This window comes from Ceratotherium simum, chromosome 12 (assembly GCF_057802395.1).
Source record: "Ceratotherium simum simum isolate JZ-2026a chromosome 12, ASM5780239v1, whole genome shotgun sequence".
Taxonomy (NCBI): Eukaryota; Metazoa; Chordata; class Mammalia; order Perissodactyla; family Rhinocerotidae; genus Ceratotherium; species Ceratotherium simum.
This window is the reverse complement of record NC_141911.1, coordinates 141,304-158,271: the sequence shown is the minus strand read 5'-3', so window position 1 is coordinate 158,271 and position 16,968 is coordinate 141,304. Positions and strand designations below refer to the sequence as shown.

The window sequence follows — 16,968 nt, the reverse complement described above, 5'->3', positions numbered from 1 at the left end:
CCTGTTATACACCCATGGAGAACATTTCCCTACCACATTGTTCATTTAATCTGGATCAGTGCTTGTCTTCCCAGATGTCAGTAACACTTCAGGAGGGAAACGGCTCTATGTGACAGGCTGTTCAGGACCTCCCGGACCCCCAGGGCAACAACCATTAAGAAAACACAAAGCAAGAAACAAAACCCATCCTGCGTGTTTCCAGATGCATCCCGGGGGAAGGACAGCTCCAGTTGAGGACCGCTGATGTCCTGGTCAGAGTTATCCCCTATGTTCTCCTATCACGTTAAAGCTGTTTCTGTAGTTTCTTGTACCTGATGGTACAGTTTGGTGCCTTTGTCTGTTCCTCTTGGTCAGATTGTGCAAGGTTTCTCACTGGTACAGGTCTTTCCAGACAGTCAGCCCTTGACTCCATTGCTCAGGTCTACATTGTTGTTCTTGTCTTGTGAATCCTCACTTCATTCTGCTGATGTTGGTTTTATTGTGGTGTTGTTCTGGCTCCTGGAGGGAAGTGCTCAGCTTCTTCGTGTACAGTTGATATTCCCTGATACCTGCAGTGGAGGCTGTGTCCCTTCTTCTGTTCCTTTGTCCCCACGCCATAGATTTGTCTCATGCTCTTCTCATTGCTATTCATTTCTAAAGAGGTTGTCCTGTCTGTCTGGATTCCCTCTTTAACCTGAGAGATTTAGAAGGGTTTGGATAGATTTTCAAGTGGATAGGTTGGGGGAGGGGAGCCAATATTTTGTGATTATTTTTTACTTTTATTGCTTTAAGGTCCGGTAATATGGTCACATAAATTTCTGCTTTTTGGACTCTTTAAAGATTTCACTGTGGCTTAGCACACAGTCCATTGTGGTGACTGTTTCATTGTGGTTTGAGAAGAATGTTTCCTCTCCACTAGTTGCTTATGTTGTTGTCCCTTGGGCTGAGTCTAGATCTAGCTTTTTTGTGTTCATCATCAGATCTGTTTCCTAACTTACTGTATCACTTGACATGTGGATTTCTAAGAGAGGTAAGGTAGGTTTCCCTGTGATTCTTGAGGTGCCTGTGTCTTCTTGTTTGTCCAGTTTTGCTTTATGTTTCAAGACCATATTGTTAGGTGTATAAGTGTTCCTGACAGTTATCAACACAGAGAACCCCTTTTTGTCCCATTTAAAGTCTTATTTCTTTATCTCCTTATTTTCAACCATATTATATACCTTTATTTTATAACTATATTTTAACTCAACTTGAGAGCCTTCATCTTTTTATAGAGCAATTTGATCCATTTACAATTGTGATTATCAATAAATTGGAATTTGAGTCTACCATTTAATTTAATTTTTAATTTCTTAGGCTTTCCCATGATTTTTCTATTCTTCTAGTGGGTGTCTTTCAGCTTTTAGGAACAACGATTTCTGCCTCTCTTTCTGTAAATGCTTAGAATTGATCAGTTCCTGTGTTCTGCACTCCCAACTCATCACCTTCCACTCCCCAGCTCGAGACTGTCTGATCTTACTTAGTTCTATGTTCTTATTTTCCCCATCAAGCAACGATGGTTATATGCAAGTAGACGTTTTATTGGTTACTTTGTTCACTACTATTTATTGTTGCCAAATTTTTCCTCCTTTTTGGAAATATTTGATGCTATTTTGGAACTCATATGACAGTAAAATTTTGAAAGGAATCGAGTCTGAAATACTTCTTAGTTGCTGACACTGGGGAGCCAGCACCTATCCTCTTAAAGTTGCATCAGTGTGTCTGCAGAGTCAGGATGAGGTCAGAGATGTTTAAAACCATGGAATTGAATGAGGTTTCCTGGAGACACTGCAGCTGTAGAAGGGATGAGGGCCCAGCCTAGAAGCAGGCAGTGTTTACAGAAGTGCAGCTGAAGAGGGTCCAGGAAAGGAGACTGAAACGTTGGAGCATGGAGTCGCAGGAGCCACGAGGGGAAAAGGGTATTGCAGAAAGGAGGGGTGCTCTGCTGGGTGGGATACAGCTCTGATCAGAATGGAGAAAAGATGGCTGGACTTGGCCACATGGGATCACTGGTGACCTCAGTCTCCTTGAGAGGGTGGGAATGAAGCTGTGTCTAGAGTGGGTGAAGGGGGGCCATGGGAGGGCAGTAGGGATGAGACACTTTACTTAAGAGGTTTAGCCATGAAGGGGAGTCAGGAAAGTGGACAATAGCCAAAAAGGAGCATGCGTCCAAGGGAGAGTTTTGTTTGTAAGGTGGAGATGAGCTAACAGTTGCTGCAGGTAGGACCGGATGGAGAGGAGGAGCCTGAGGGTCAAGGAGGAGCATGCTGGGCCCTGAGGAGATGCAGGGCTGGGCTTCACCGCCTGGGGAGGTGCAGAGAGCAAGAGGACAGATGTGCTGGTGGAAAGGGCGCCCTGTGCCTCTGTTCCTGTGTTCCTGGAGTGTGATGTGGGCAGTGGCTGGGAGTGGAGGGGCGATGCAGGAGGTGTTAGGTGAGCAGCAGGGGGAGGAGGGGGAGAGGGAGAGGGCGCTCTGGCTTGGTTTCCATGGCCCACCAGGAGCTCCCCACTGGGGTCCTCGGTCACCAGCTGATGTCTCTCTTTGATGTCTTCCTCAAAATGTCAGCTCTCTTGATGGTTCTCAGGGCTATTATGAATTTGTTCAACAATCAAGGAATCTTTGGGTCATTTTTTTAGGGATTTTATGTCAAGGGGGCTCTACATGTGTTTATTCAGTCTATCATCTTTACCCAAGACCTTTGTTTTTGGACAGATTCTGTACAATAGAACAGCCAGGCCAGTGGCCTGCAAGTTCCAGAGTTTGAGAGGTTTGCCCTCCAGAAAGCCGGTGATGATTGGCCTTCTCACAGGACGTGGTATACTGTCCCTGAGCCCGCTCTAACTGTGAGTGTCACAACGTTGTAAATCCTCTGGCAGTTCTGTCAGGGCCCATCGTTGGCATTTCTGTGACCAGTGAGGGCGAACATTTTTCCGTGTTCATTATCTGTCTTTTCCCTGACTGTGCTGTCGCCTGCCTTGCTCACTGAGCTCTGAACCTTCCTGGTGGAACCAGGACGTTCACTCTCTACCCAGTGTGATTGCACGTTCCCTCAATGTACCTCTTGAGTACTTGCTTCAAAAATATGTTTTCTACACATTCTTTGATTCTTTGTACATATAATCTAGATTTAACCTGGAGCTTTAAAAATGTTTTATTGTGGAAAACATTTAACATACACAAATTAAACCGAAAAGTGTGATAGCCCCCCATGTCCCTATTATCCAGCTTCAACACTTATTAATATTCTGATATTCTTGTTTCCTCCATATTTCTATCCACTCCCTACCTTCCATTGATTATTTTTTAATTAATAGATTGTTTTTAGGAAAGTTTTAGATGGACAGAGAAATTCAGCAGACAGTGCAAAGCGTTTCTCCCTCCTCCCCCACAGTTTCCCCTACTGTTAACATCTTGCATGACCACCTGTGTTAGTGCCATTCATTCCTTACAAGTGAGGAGCTGATGCTGCTACCGTGTTCGTAACCAAGTCAGTGGTTTACATTAGGGTTCACTGTTTCACTGTCACGTACTTGGATTTTGACAAATGCATAATCTCATGTATCCACCATGACAGTATCCTACAGAAGAGTTGGATTGCCCTAAAATCCCTGCGCTCTGCCTCTTCATCCCTTGCCTTCCAACTCCTGGCAACACTGATCTTTATACTGTTTCTATGGTTTTGCCTTGTCTAGAATGTCATGTGATTGGAATATATGAAAACTATGGAACAGAGTATATAACCTTCTCCAGTTGGGTTCTTTCACTTAGCAATATGTATTTAAAAGTCCACTATGTCTTTTTGTGCCTTGATAGCTAATTTCTTTTTTTTTTCTTTTTGTATATTGAGTTAAAATATACATAACAAAAAGCGTGACATCTTAACCATTTTTAAGTGTATACTTCAGTGGCGTTAAATACATTTACGCTGTTGCACAGTCATCGCCACCATTCATCCCCATAACTCTTATAAATCTGAAACTCTATACCTATTAAAGAGTTAGTCTCCCTTCTCCCCTCCCCCCAGCCCTTGGCAGCCACCATTCCACTTTCCATCTCCGTGATTTTGACTAATCTCAGTTCCTCGTGTTAGTGGAATCATACAGTATTTTTCTTTTTGTGACTGGCTTATTTCTGTTAGCATAATGTCCCCAAGGTTAATACACATGTAGCATATTGCAGAATTTGCTTCCTTTGTAATGCTGAATAATATTCTGTTGTATGGATATACTACATTTTGTGTATCCATTCTTGTGTCAGTGGACACTGGGGTTGTTTCCACGTTTTACCTATTGTGAATAATACTGCTATAAACATGGGTGTACAAATATCTCTTCAAGGCTCTGCTTTCAGATCTTTTGGGTGTATATCCAGAAGTGGAATTGTTGGATCATGTGATAATTCTACGTTCAATTTTTTGAGGAACATTCATACTGTTTTCCATAGCGGCTGCACCATTTTACATTCCTATCAACAGTGTACACGGATTCCCATTTCACCGCATCCTGTCCAACACATGTTGTTTTCTGTCTTTCCTGTAGCACTCATCTTAGTGGGTGTGAGGTGGTGTCTCATTGTGGTTTTGATTTGCATTTCCCTAATGATTAGTGGTGTTGAGCGTCTTTTCATGTGCTTATATGCCATTCATAAGTCTTTGGAGAACTGTCTCTTCAAGTCCTTTGCCCATATTTGAATTGGCTTGTTTTTTAGTTGTTCAGTTTTAAGACATCTCTGTATATTCCGGATACCAGTCTCTTGTCAGAAATATGATTTGCAAATATTTTCTCCCACTCTGTGGGTTGCCTTTTTACTCTATGCACAGTGCCTCTTGATGTACCAACTTATAAAATTTTCGTGGAGTCCAATTTGTCCGTTGTTTTTCTTTCGTTACCTGTGCCTTTGGTGTCATATCCAAGAAATCATTTGCAAGTCCGGTGTCATAAAGATTTTGTCCTGTTTTCTTCTAAGAGTTTTCTTATTTTAGGTCTTACATTTATATCCTTGAGTTAATTTTTGTATATGGTGTTGGATGAGGGTCCAAGTTCATTCTTTTGCATGCAGATATCCAGTTTTCCCAGTACCATTTGTTGACAAGAAACCTTTCTCCATTGCACTATCTTGGCACCCTTGTCAAAAATCTCTTGACCATATATGTGAGGGTTTGTTTCTGGGCTAGCTATTCTATGCCATTGGTCTCTATGTCTGCCTTTATGCCAATACCATACTGTTGATTACTGTGGCTTTGTAGTAAGTTTTGAAATCAGGAAGTGTGAGTCCTCCAGTTTTGTTCTTCTTTTTCAGGATTGTTTTGGCTATTCTGAGTCCCTTGAGATTCCATGTGAATTTTAGGACGCGTTTTTCTATTTCTGCAAAAAACATCATTAGGATTTGGATAGGGATTACATTGAATCTGTAGACTGCTTTGGGTAATATTGACACTTTAACAATACTAAACCTTCCAATCCATGAATATGGGATATCTGTCCATTTATGTATGTCTTTAATTTCTTTCTGAAATGTTTCGTAGTTTTTATGGTGCAAGCCTTTCACCTCCTTTGTTAAGTTAATTCCTAAGCATGTTATTCTTTCTGATATAAATGAATTGTTTTTGTAATTTCCTTTTCAGAGAGCTCCCGGTTCATGTATAGAAATGCAACTGATTTTTGTGTATTGACTTTGTATCCTGCTACTTTCCTGAATTCTCTGTTAGATCAAACGGCTTTTTGTGGAGTCTTAAAGATTTTCTACATATGAGATGATATCATCGTCAAACAGAGACTGTTTTACTTCTTTCTTTCCAATTTGGATGACTTTTATTTATTTGTTTTTATTGCCTCGTGGTTCTGGCTTGAACTTCAGTACTGTGTTGAATAGAAGTGGTGAAAGTGGGCATCCTTGCCTTGTTCCTGATCTTAGCGCTTTCAGGAAAAGCTTTCAGTCTTCCATCACTGAGTTTTGTGTTTGCTGTGTGTTTTTCCTCCTATTCCTTGTTTCTCGAGTGTTTTATCATGAAAGAGTGTTGAATTTTGTCAACAGGTTTTTGTCCATCAATCGTGATGGTCCTGTTTTTTCCCCTTCATTTTCTTGATGTTGCATATTACATTGATCGATTTTTGTGTGTTAATCTACCCTTGTATATCAGGAATAAATTTCACTTGGTGGTAGTGTATAATTCTTTTAATACGCTGTTGAATTCAATTTGTTAGTATTTTGTTGAGGATTTTTGTATCTATGTTCATCAGGGGTAATGGTCTGTAATTTTATTTTCTTTTAGTGTCCTTGTCTAGTGTTGGTATCAGGGTAATTCTGGCGTCGTAAAATGAGTTTGGAAGTATTCTCTCTTTTTCAATATTTGACAGAGTGTAAGAAGGCTTGTTTTTAAAACTTCTTTATATGTATGGTAGAATTCACCACTGCAGTCATATGGTCCTGGGTTTTAATTTGTTGAGAGATTTTTTTTTTATATTTCTTGAAATATTAGTGACATATAACACATGTAAGTTTTAGGTGTTCAAGATGATGATTTGTGAAAGAATTACCACAATACAGTGAGTTAGCACCTCCATTCCCTCACATAATTAACTTGTTTTTTCTAGCGATCACTTTTAAGATCTACTCTCTTAACAACTTTCAAGTCTATAATATATTATTGTTAATTATGGTCACCATGTTGTACATTAGATCCCCAAAACTTATTCATTTTACAGCTAGAAATTTGTGCACTTTGACTTACCTCTCCCCGTTTCCCCCACGCCCAAGGTCCTGGCAAACACCATTCTAGCCTCTATTCCTTTGAGTTGTGCTTTTTTAGATTTCACATATGGGTGAGAATATATAGTATTTGTCTTTGTCTGTCTGACTTATATCACTTAGCGTAATGCCTCAAGTTCCATCTGTGTTGTTACAAAATGCAGGATTTCATTCTCTTGCATGGCTAAATAATATTCCATTATATATTTCATGTATATATACATATGTCTGACATTTTCTTTATCTATTTATCCATTGATGGACACATGGATTGTGTCCACGTCCTCAGTTTGTGATTAATGCTGCAATGAACATAGGGGTGCAGAAATCTCTTCAGAATAGTGACTTCATTTCCTTTGGATATACAACCAGAAGGGGAATTGCTCATTTATATAGTATTTCTTTTTTTTTTTTGAGAAAATTACAAATTTTTTCCATAGTGACTGTAGGAATTTACATTCATACCAACAGTGCACAGTGTTCTCTTTTCTGCACAGCCTCGTCAACACTTGTTGTCTGTTGTCTCTTTGAAAATAACCATTCTAGCAGATGTGAGGTGATATCTCATTGTAGTTTTGATTTTATTTCCCTGATGATGAGTGATTACGAGCATCTTCTCATGTACCTGTTAAGCATTTTTATGTCTTCTTTGGAAAAGTATCTATTCAGGTCCTTTGACCATTTTCATATTGTTTTGTTGGTTTCTTTGCTGTTGAGTTGTAAGAGTTTCTTATATACTGTGGATATTAACTCCTTAATTTGCCAATTATTTTATTTGCTGTGCAGAAGATTTTTAGATTGATGTCATCCCACTTGTTAAGTTTTACATTTGTTGTTTGCACTTTTGATGTTATATCCAAAAAAATCATTGTCAAGATGAGTTTCTTGGGGCTGTTTTCTCTATATTTTCTTCTAGTTGTTTTATATTTGGTGTCTTGCATTTAAGTCTTTAATTCAATTTGGGATTACTTTTAGAGTGTTGTAAAATAGGGGTCCAATTTCAGTTTTCTGCATGTGGTTATCCAGTTTTCCCAACACTATTTATTGTAGAAACTATCTGTTCCCCATGGAGTCTTCTTAGCTGACTCATCAACTTTTAGCAAAGTGTATGTGTGTGGTTTTATTTCTGGGCCTTTGATTCTGTTCTATTGGTCTATGTGTCTCTTTTTATACCTGTATCATTACCGTTTTTATTACTATAGATTTGTAATAAAATTAGAAATCAGGAATGTGATGCCTTCAGCTTTTTCTTTCTCAGGGTTGTTTTGGTTATGGGAGGTCTTTTGTGGATCCATATGAATATTAGGATTGTTTGTCCCATTTCTGTGAAAAATGTCATGGGAATTTTAATAGGAATTGCATTGAATCTTGAGATGGAATTGGGTAGCATGGACATTTTAACAATATTAATTCTTCTGATCCATGAACATAAGATATCTTTTCATTTCTCTGTGTCTTTGATTTCTTTCATCAATCTCTTATAGTTGTCAGTGTCTAGATCTTTCACCTTCTTGGTTAAATTTATTTATGAGTATTTTACTGTTTTTGATTGTAAATAGGATTTTTTTCTTTATATCTTTTTTAGATAGTTCATTGTGAGTGTACAGAAAGGCAACAGATTTCTACATGTTGATTTTGTCTCCTGCAGCTTGAGTGAATTCGTTTATTAGTCCTAAAAGTTTGGGGGGGAGTCCTTACGTATTTCTCTATATAAAATCATATCATCTGCAAACAGAGACCACTTTGATTCTTCATTTCCAATTTAGATGTATTTTATTTCTTTTCGTTGCCAAATGTCTCTGGGTGAGACTTGCAACAGTATGTTGAAGACTGTGTTGAGACTGGGCACCCTTGTCTTGTTCTTTGTCTTAGCAAGAAAGCTTTCAACCTTTCACTGTTCAATATGATGTTAGCTGTGGGTTTGTCATGTAAACGTTTTATTGTGTTCAGGTATGTTCTTTCTGTAACCCTTTATTAAGAATTTTTATCATGAATGGCTGTTGAATTTTGTCAAACTGCTTTTTCTGCATCGATTGAGATTATTTTGTGATTTTTATCTTTCATTCTATTAATGTGGTGTATCACATTCATTGATTTGCATCATGTTGAACTTGATCATGTTGTTTGATCCTTTTTTTGAGTTCAGATAGTTTTGTTATAATGTGTCTTGGAGAAGAAAGTTTTAGTTTGAAATTTTAGGTTGACAGATTGGCTTCAGGACCTTGGATGTGTAAATCTCTCTCCAGATTTGGGAAGTTGTCAGCTGCTATTTTTTTTTAAGTAAACACTCTTTTCCTTTATCCCTGTCTTCTCCTCTGGTACTTTAATAATGCTTATCTATTTCTTTTCCTGGTATCCCATAATTCACACTGCCTTTCCCCATTCCTATCCATTCCCATTTTTCTTTTTGCTTCTTTGACTGGATGATTACAAATGACACATCTCCTAGTTCACTAATTATTTCTTGTTATAGTTGAATCTGATTTAGAAGCTCTCTATTGAATTCTTCAGTTCAGACATTGTGTTCTTCAACTCTAGGATTTCTGTTTGTTTTTCCTTAATGATTTCTGTTTCTATAATGAACTTCTCACTTGTTCATGCACTGTTTCCTTATTTCATTTAGTAGTCTATCTATGTTTCCTTAGAGTTTTATGAATTTCTCAAAGAGGGTTGTTCTGAAGTCTTTGTCACATAGTTCCTATATCTCCATTGCTTGGTCAGTCATTGGAGTTTTATTCTTTTTCTTTGGGGGTGTGATGGGTTTTTGATTATTCATGATCCTTGTGGCCTTCCATTGGTGTCTGCAAATTTGAGGAAGTAGGCACCTCTTCCACTCTTTACAGACTGGCTTTAGCAAACCAAAGCCTTCACAGTCATCCCATCTAGGGGTTCTGTGTAGGCCATCTGGTAGTGTCCAGGGGCAGGCTTGCTGCTGGAGTCCTTGGACAGCCTGGTACTGGGGTGAGTGGAAAGCTTGGGTCTATGGTATTGTGTCTGGCCCTGGGCACAGCTGGGACCCTGAGTTCATAAGTAGCCCCACTGGAGCCTGGTTTGGCAGGTCCTCATTGAGAGCCTGCAGCCACAGGAGTCATCCAGGGCCATGAGAGTTCGCCAGTGCTGGGATGAGCTGAGAGCCTTGGTTCATGGGAGACTGCCAGGAGCCTGGCACCACGAGAGACAGCTTGTGCTGTGGTAGGCCAGAAGTCTGGATTCCTGGGAGCCTGCTGGGATCCTGGGGCCACAGGAGCTGCCTGAGGCTGCAGAAGCCAGCAGGCACTGGGTCAAGATGGAAGCCTGGGTTCATGGGAACCTGCCGGTGCCTGGTGCCATGGGAGCTGCCTGGGGCCGCCTGAGTCAGCAAGCACCTGGGTAAACTGGGGGCCTGATTTTGTGGGAGCCTGCCAGGGGCCTGGTTCCATGAGAGCTGTCTATGGCTCCTGGAACTGGCAGGTGGTGTGGTGAGCCATGGGCCTGAGTTCCCCAGCAGCTCTTGGGGAGCCTGGTGCCATGGAATCTACCTGGGGTTGCTGGAGCCAGCAAGTGCTGGAGTGACTTGGGGTCTTGGGGGTGTGGGAGCCTACTGGGTGCCCTGGTACAAAAGCTGCCTGTGGCTGAGTGTTGCCTGTGGCTGCCTGGAGTACGCAGGAACTTGGGTGAGCCAGCGTCTGGATTCACCAGAGCCCACCAGGAGCCTGGTGCCAAGGACACCACTTGTGGTCACAAGAGCCACCTTGGGCTGTTTAAGATGGCAGCCCCTAGGCTGAGATGGGGCCCTGGGTTCCCAGGAGCCTAGTGGGAGCCTGGTGTCAAGGATGCTGCTTGAGGCCAACAGAGCTGGCATGCTCCAGGGTGAGCCAGGGGCCTGGATTTGCAGAAACTTACAGGGAGCCAGCATAGGTCCACGGGAGTCAGCCTGGCACTGGGGCAGGCTGGCTAAGGTCAGGCAGAGTGGAGAAGTCCCTTCTCGTTGGGAGGTATTTGATTACTGATTGAGTCTGCTTATTTGTTACTGATCTGTTCAAGATTTCTATTTCTTCATGATTCAGCTTTCATAGGTTGTTTCTAGGAATTTATCTATTTTGTCTAGGTTACCCAATTTATGAGTGTACACTAGTTCAGAATAGTCTCTTCTGATCTTTTTCTTTCTGAAGCATCAGTTGTAATGCCTCCTTTTTCATTTCTGATTTAGTTTGAGTCATCTATCTTTGTTTTCCTAGATATTTTATCTAAGGGTTTCTCAATTTTATTTTTTCCAAAACTCTACTTTTACTTTTATTGATCTTCCATACTGTCTTTCAATTTTTTTCCACTCTCCTCTTGGTGACTTCCGTCCTTCTGCTAACTTTGGGTTTCATTTTTTCTTTTGTTAATGCTGTGTGTTGTAAGTCAGGTAGTTTCTTTGACATCTTTCTTCTCTTATAATGTACAAGTTTATCACTATAAACTGTCCTCTTACTACTACTTTTTCTGCATCCTAGAAGTTTTGGTGTGTTTATTGTTTCTTTCTTTCTTTTCTTTTTTTTTTGCTGAGGAATATTGGCCCTGTGCTTACATCCGCCAATCCTCTTTTATTTTATTTTATTTTTTTTTGCTGAGGAAGACTGGCCCTGGGCTAACATCCGTGCCCATCTTCCTCCACTTTATATGGGACGCTGCCACAGCATAGCTTGCCAAGCGGTGCGTCGGTGCACACCCGGGATCTGAGCCGGCGAACCACGGGCCGCCACAGTGGAGCACACACACTTAACCACTTGCACCACCGGATTGGCCCCTATTGTTTCTTTTTGTATGTTTTGAGCTATTTTCTAATTTTCCTTTTGATTTTTTCTTTGATCTACCTTTTTTTTGTGTGAGGAAGATCAGCCCTGAGCTAACATCCATGCCAATCCTCCTCTTTTTGCTGAGGAAGACCGGCCCAGAGCTATCATCCTTGCCCATCTTCCTCCACTTTATGTGAGATGCCACTACATCATGGCCTGACAAGCATGCATCGGTGCGTGCCCAGGATCCGAACCCGGGCCACCAGCAGTGAAGCACACACACTTAACCGCTACAGCACCTGTCAGCCCCCGATATACTTTTAAGTTTAAGAGTTTTTGTTGAACTTCCACGTATTATGAATGTTCCAGTTTTCCTTCTGTTATTGAACTCTGGTTTCATGCCACTGTGTTTAGAAAAGTTACCTGGTATTATTTCAGTCTTCTTAATCTTGTTAAGACTTGTTTTGTGACCTAAGACGTGATCTGTCCTGGAAAATAGTCTGTGTGCCCATGAGAAGAGTGTGTATTTTGTTGCTGTCCAGTAAAATGTTCTGTGTGTGTCTGATAGCTCCATTTAGTATTTAATGTTTTCATGTCTGCTATTTCCTGTTTTCTGTCTGGATATTCTATCCATTGTTAAAAGTGGGTCTTTGATGTCTCCTACTATTTGCAACTTATATAAGTGAGAGGGCTCTTATTTTGAGAATATATAAAGATCTCTTAGAACTCAATTATAAAAGACAAGTCAATGAAACGGGGTAAGCAACTGGAATAGACATGTCTCTAGGAAATACATAGATGGCCAATAAGCACAAGATAGTTGCTCAGTATCATTAATTATTAGGAAAATGCAAATTCAAAGCACAATGTGATACTATTTCATGCTCAAAATGAAGGCTATATTCAACATAATGGAAAATAACAAGTGTTGGTAAAGATGTGGAGAAAGGGAAACCCATATACATTACTGGTGGGAAAGTAAAATGATGCAGCCACTGCAGAAAACAACTTGGCATTTTCTAAAATCTTAAACCTAGAATTACCATTGACCTGGAGAGGCCCATGGTAGATATGTCCAAAAGAGCAAACTTGCCCATAGACATTCAAAGCAACATTGTTCACAATGGTCCAAAAGTGGAACAAACCCAAATTTCTATCCAGTTATCACTGCATAAACCAAATGTGGCCTATTCATAATATAGGATATTATAAGCCATAAAAAGGAATTAAGTACTGCTACATACTAGGCCATGGGTGAACCTTGAAACATGTGTGCTCACTGAAGCCATCCACAAAGGCAATAGATAACATGATGCCATTTGAATGAAATGTCCAGAATAGGGAAATCCATAGGGGGAGAAAACAGATGAGTTGTTTCCATGGGTTTGGGTTAGCAGAAAATAGATTGTGAATGAGTATGGGTTTGTTTGGGGGTGTTGAAAATGTTCTGGAATTAGATAGTGGTGATAGCCACACGACATAATCATTGTGCTAAAAGCCACACAAATGTATACTTTGAAATGCTTAAAATGGTGTATTCTACGTTAAGCAGATTTTCCACATAAAAATTTTGAATTTTTTAAGTTAATCAGGGTATTGGTTAATTTTAAGTTGGTTAGTATATTTAATAAGTGTAATTAATGGAGTTATTAGGAGTAAGGCAGGTTGCAGCCAAGAGAGTAAACATTCGATGAGGGCTATAGTAACAAATCCTATGATTATACAAGCAACAATCTAAAATCCAGTCCATTTCCATTGTCCACAACTTGGAGAGACCAGCCATGAAAATAGGTCAGTGATCTCGGGGGACTTTGGTATCTATTCAAAGATTTGGGCAATATTATGCAATATTTTAACCTCTTGGGCCATTTGGTGGAGGTAGGTTTGAACTTCTCTGTTGATGTACACTCAGCAAGTGGTTCTAGGAAAGGCACAAACCCCTCCTTCCTTGGCCGGTATAGACAGTCTAGGGCCAGGCCATTTTCTAAAACCATTTAGGCGAGAGACTCATGAGACTGTTGTTCAAGGGCTAGGATATGTTCTTATGGAGTTGTTGTCCATGTTGTGTTAAGGTTGTTGATACTTCTTAGTTGCCTCAGTTTCCTGATTTTGTGTGGGTAGGGCCACCACACCTGTGCCTAGTCCAGTCAGTCAATCCTAGTAGAACTGAACACCCAGTGCTATAGGACTGACATTGTTTCTATGGGTTGGTGGTAGCTAGTCAAGGCAGGAAACTCAAGGGACCTGTGACCTGAGAGAAGCAGACTGAGAGAGAGAAAATAATGCATTGCACAATATAGCCTAGAGAAACCTGTTCACGGGGCTGGGGAAGAGAGAAGCTCACTGGATGAGAGCCTTGTGATATCAGGCCACAGTAAAACCCAAAAGTGGATGCTTCTGTTGTGAAATATTCCTTAGGTGTCTTGAGGTAAAACCAGTAATTTGCAGCCATTCACTGGTTACCTGTGCTATATGATTTCAGAGGTTATGGTTAAAGTGTTTGTGGGCCAAGAGCTGTCTGGGCCTGGGCACAAAATCACCAAGGTGGCCTCAAAGGCTGCCCCAAAATGACCCCTCAAGGAGCAGTTGGGGCAGAAACTGGGGGGATAATTTTGAAGGAAGCCTGGGGCAAAGATGTTGTTGTTCGTTGGAGTTGGCTACTAGTGAGTGTCTCCGCAGGGTAAGCCCTTCATCTGGGGTACAGTAGGTGATTGGAGGTCAAGTGGCAGACCCTGTGACTCCTGATTCCCAGTGCACGGGCAGCCCTCTCAGCCCACTGGACATAAATGGTGATGGTGTTTGTGAAGCATCTTGATGGCTGTATGGAAGGTATATGGGACGTGTGGTGGGAGATGCCATGATAGTGTCGGGAGGAGCTGTGTGTGAGATTACGGTGTTGAAGGGGAAGGATTGGAGGCAGGTGCAGTGGGTGTGTGACCAACAATGGTCAGTGAAAGGACAGCTGGGGTGTAACTGGGGAAATCAAGGACCAACTGAAGTCATGTGTTTAAAACAAGACACCAGGGCCTGCCCAGTGGCTTAGCGGTTAAGTGCGCATGCTCCGCTACTGGGGGCCCGGGTTCGGATCCTGGGTGCGCACCGACTGGCACACCCAGTCCTTGCAAATTTCCCACATGCATTTTACATGCATTTTCTCTTCTGTTGATGGTCGATGAGTTCTAAGGAAATGGTGAAGGCACAGTGAGGAGGAATTGTGGGTTTCTGCACGACTACCTCTAGGAGTGCCGCCCCCTCAACCTGAACAACCACCCGGCACTACTAGAAATGAAAGACATCCCATCACCATGGATTGGAAGACTCCTTATTGTGACGATGTCAACATTATCCAAAGAGATCAACAAATCCAGTGCAGTCCTTACCAAAATCCCAAGGACGTTTTGTGCTGAAATAGAAAAAAACCCATCCTAAAATTCTTATGGAATCTCAAGTAAGCCCAGATACCAAAAATAATCTTGAAAGAAGGTACTAAGTTGGAGGACTGATTCTTCCTGATTGAAAACTTACTACAAATCTACAGTATCAAAACTGCATTGTCATAGCATAAAGACAGACATATTGACCAATGGAAACAGAATTGAGAGCCCAGAAATTAACCCTCACTCATGTGATCAAATGATGTTTGACAAGGGTGCCAAGATTATTCAAAGGGGAAAAGCCCTTTCAACAAGTTGTGCTGGAAAATGTGGATATCTACATGCAAAAGAATCAACTTGGACCCTTACCTAACACCATATACAAAGCTTAATTCCCAATAGATCAAAGACCTAAATGTAAGAGCTAAAACTATAATACTCTTAGAAGAAAACATAAGACAAAACTTTACAAGATAGGATTTGGTAATGATTTCAAGGATATGACCCCCAAGGAGCAGCCAATAAAATAAGAAAATACACATGCTGGACTTCATGGATATTAAAAAGTTTTGTATCTCAAAAGACATTATCAACAGTAAAAGCACAACTCACAGGATGGGTGACCATATTTGCAAACCATGTGTCTGACAAGGGCTTAATATCCAGAATAGATAGAGAACTCCTAAACTCAACAACAAAAGTCAAACAACCCAAATCAAATTTGAACAAAGTACATGAGTAGACGTTTCCTCAAAGAAGATCTGCAAATAACCAATAAGCATATGAAAAGACGCTCATCATCAGTAATCATAAGGGAAATGCAAATCAGAAATACAGTGAGAGACCACCTCACATTCATCGATCAAAAAAAAAAAAAGATGGCATCCAAAAAAAAAAAAAAAAGAAGAAGAAGAAGAAAAAGAATAGAACCAGTGTTGGTCAAGATGTGGAGAAGTTGGAACCCTTGTGCACTGTCTTGGGAAGATAAAATATATAGTTGCTGTAGAAATCAGTATAGCAATTCCTAAAAAAAATTAAAAATATAATTATATAGGACCCAGCAATTTCAATTCTGGGTATATACGCCCCCAAAGAGTTGAAAGCATATTCTTCAAAACATATTTCAACACCCATATTCATAGCATCAGTATTCATAATAGGTAAAACATAGAAGCCACCCAAGTATCATAACCAAGGAAGGGCTCGCTGCCCAATGCACCCCTTAAGCCAACCATGAGATACCGCTCTTGTAGAAGGGAAAAAGCTTTATTACGAGGTTGGCCAGCAGGGAGACAGGAGACAAAGGTTAAATCCTTCTCCCCAATGGGCAGTTGAAAGGGCTTTTTAAGGGCAAAGGAGTGGGTGTGGGAGGTTGGGGGCAGTCCTACGCATTTTGCACAAGTAGATTTTCATGTTCTGTCATACATCCCACGTTCAAAAGGCAGTGTCCTTAACATGATTGGCAGCGTAGTTCTTGGTCCCCTACGTCATCCTCCAGTCACTTGACTCAAACAGCAGTGACGGTTTGAGTCTTGCCAGCCGTCTTGTGGTCTCACTGGTTCAAACCAGTTGAAACTTGCTCAAGGAGGAAAAACGGAGTTTCTGAAAAACAACTCATGGCCCAAGACTAGATCCTTAGTAAATATATGGAACGTGGCTTAAGAAAGTAGTCTCCAGGGGACCGTTGATAAAAGTCCAGTTGGGGCCCCATTTTATTTTGTGCTTGGTTTTGGGCCCGGCTAGGCTATCTGTCCAGGGATGTATGGATATGCAAAATGTGGTATATACATAAAATGGCATATTATTCATCCTTAACAAAGGAAGGAAAGTCTAAGATATGGCACACCATGGATGAACCTTCAGGATATTACTCTAAATGAAATAAGCCAGTCACAAAAATACAACCTTGTGTGATTTCCCTTCTATGAGGTTGCTGAAATCGCTAGATTCAGAGAGACAGAAAGTAGAATGGTGTTTGCCAGGGGCTGGGAGGAGGAGGAATGGGGGGTTATTCATGAATGGGTATAGAGTTTCAGTTTTGTAGGATGAAAAGACTTCTAAAGATGGATCG

General features: G+C 40.9%; 1 pseudogene across 1 annotated transcript in view; it reads left to right on the top strand.

Moving 5' to 3' along the window:
- Window positions 1-16,968, top strand: part of LOC147915754 (peroxynitrite isomerase THAP4-like) — a 31,074-nt pseudogene that overhangs the window by 4,214 nt on the left and 9,892 nt on the right. The gene's annotated exons all lie outside the window — the stretch shown is intronic.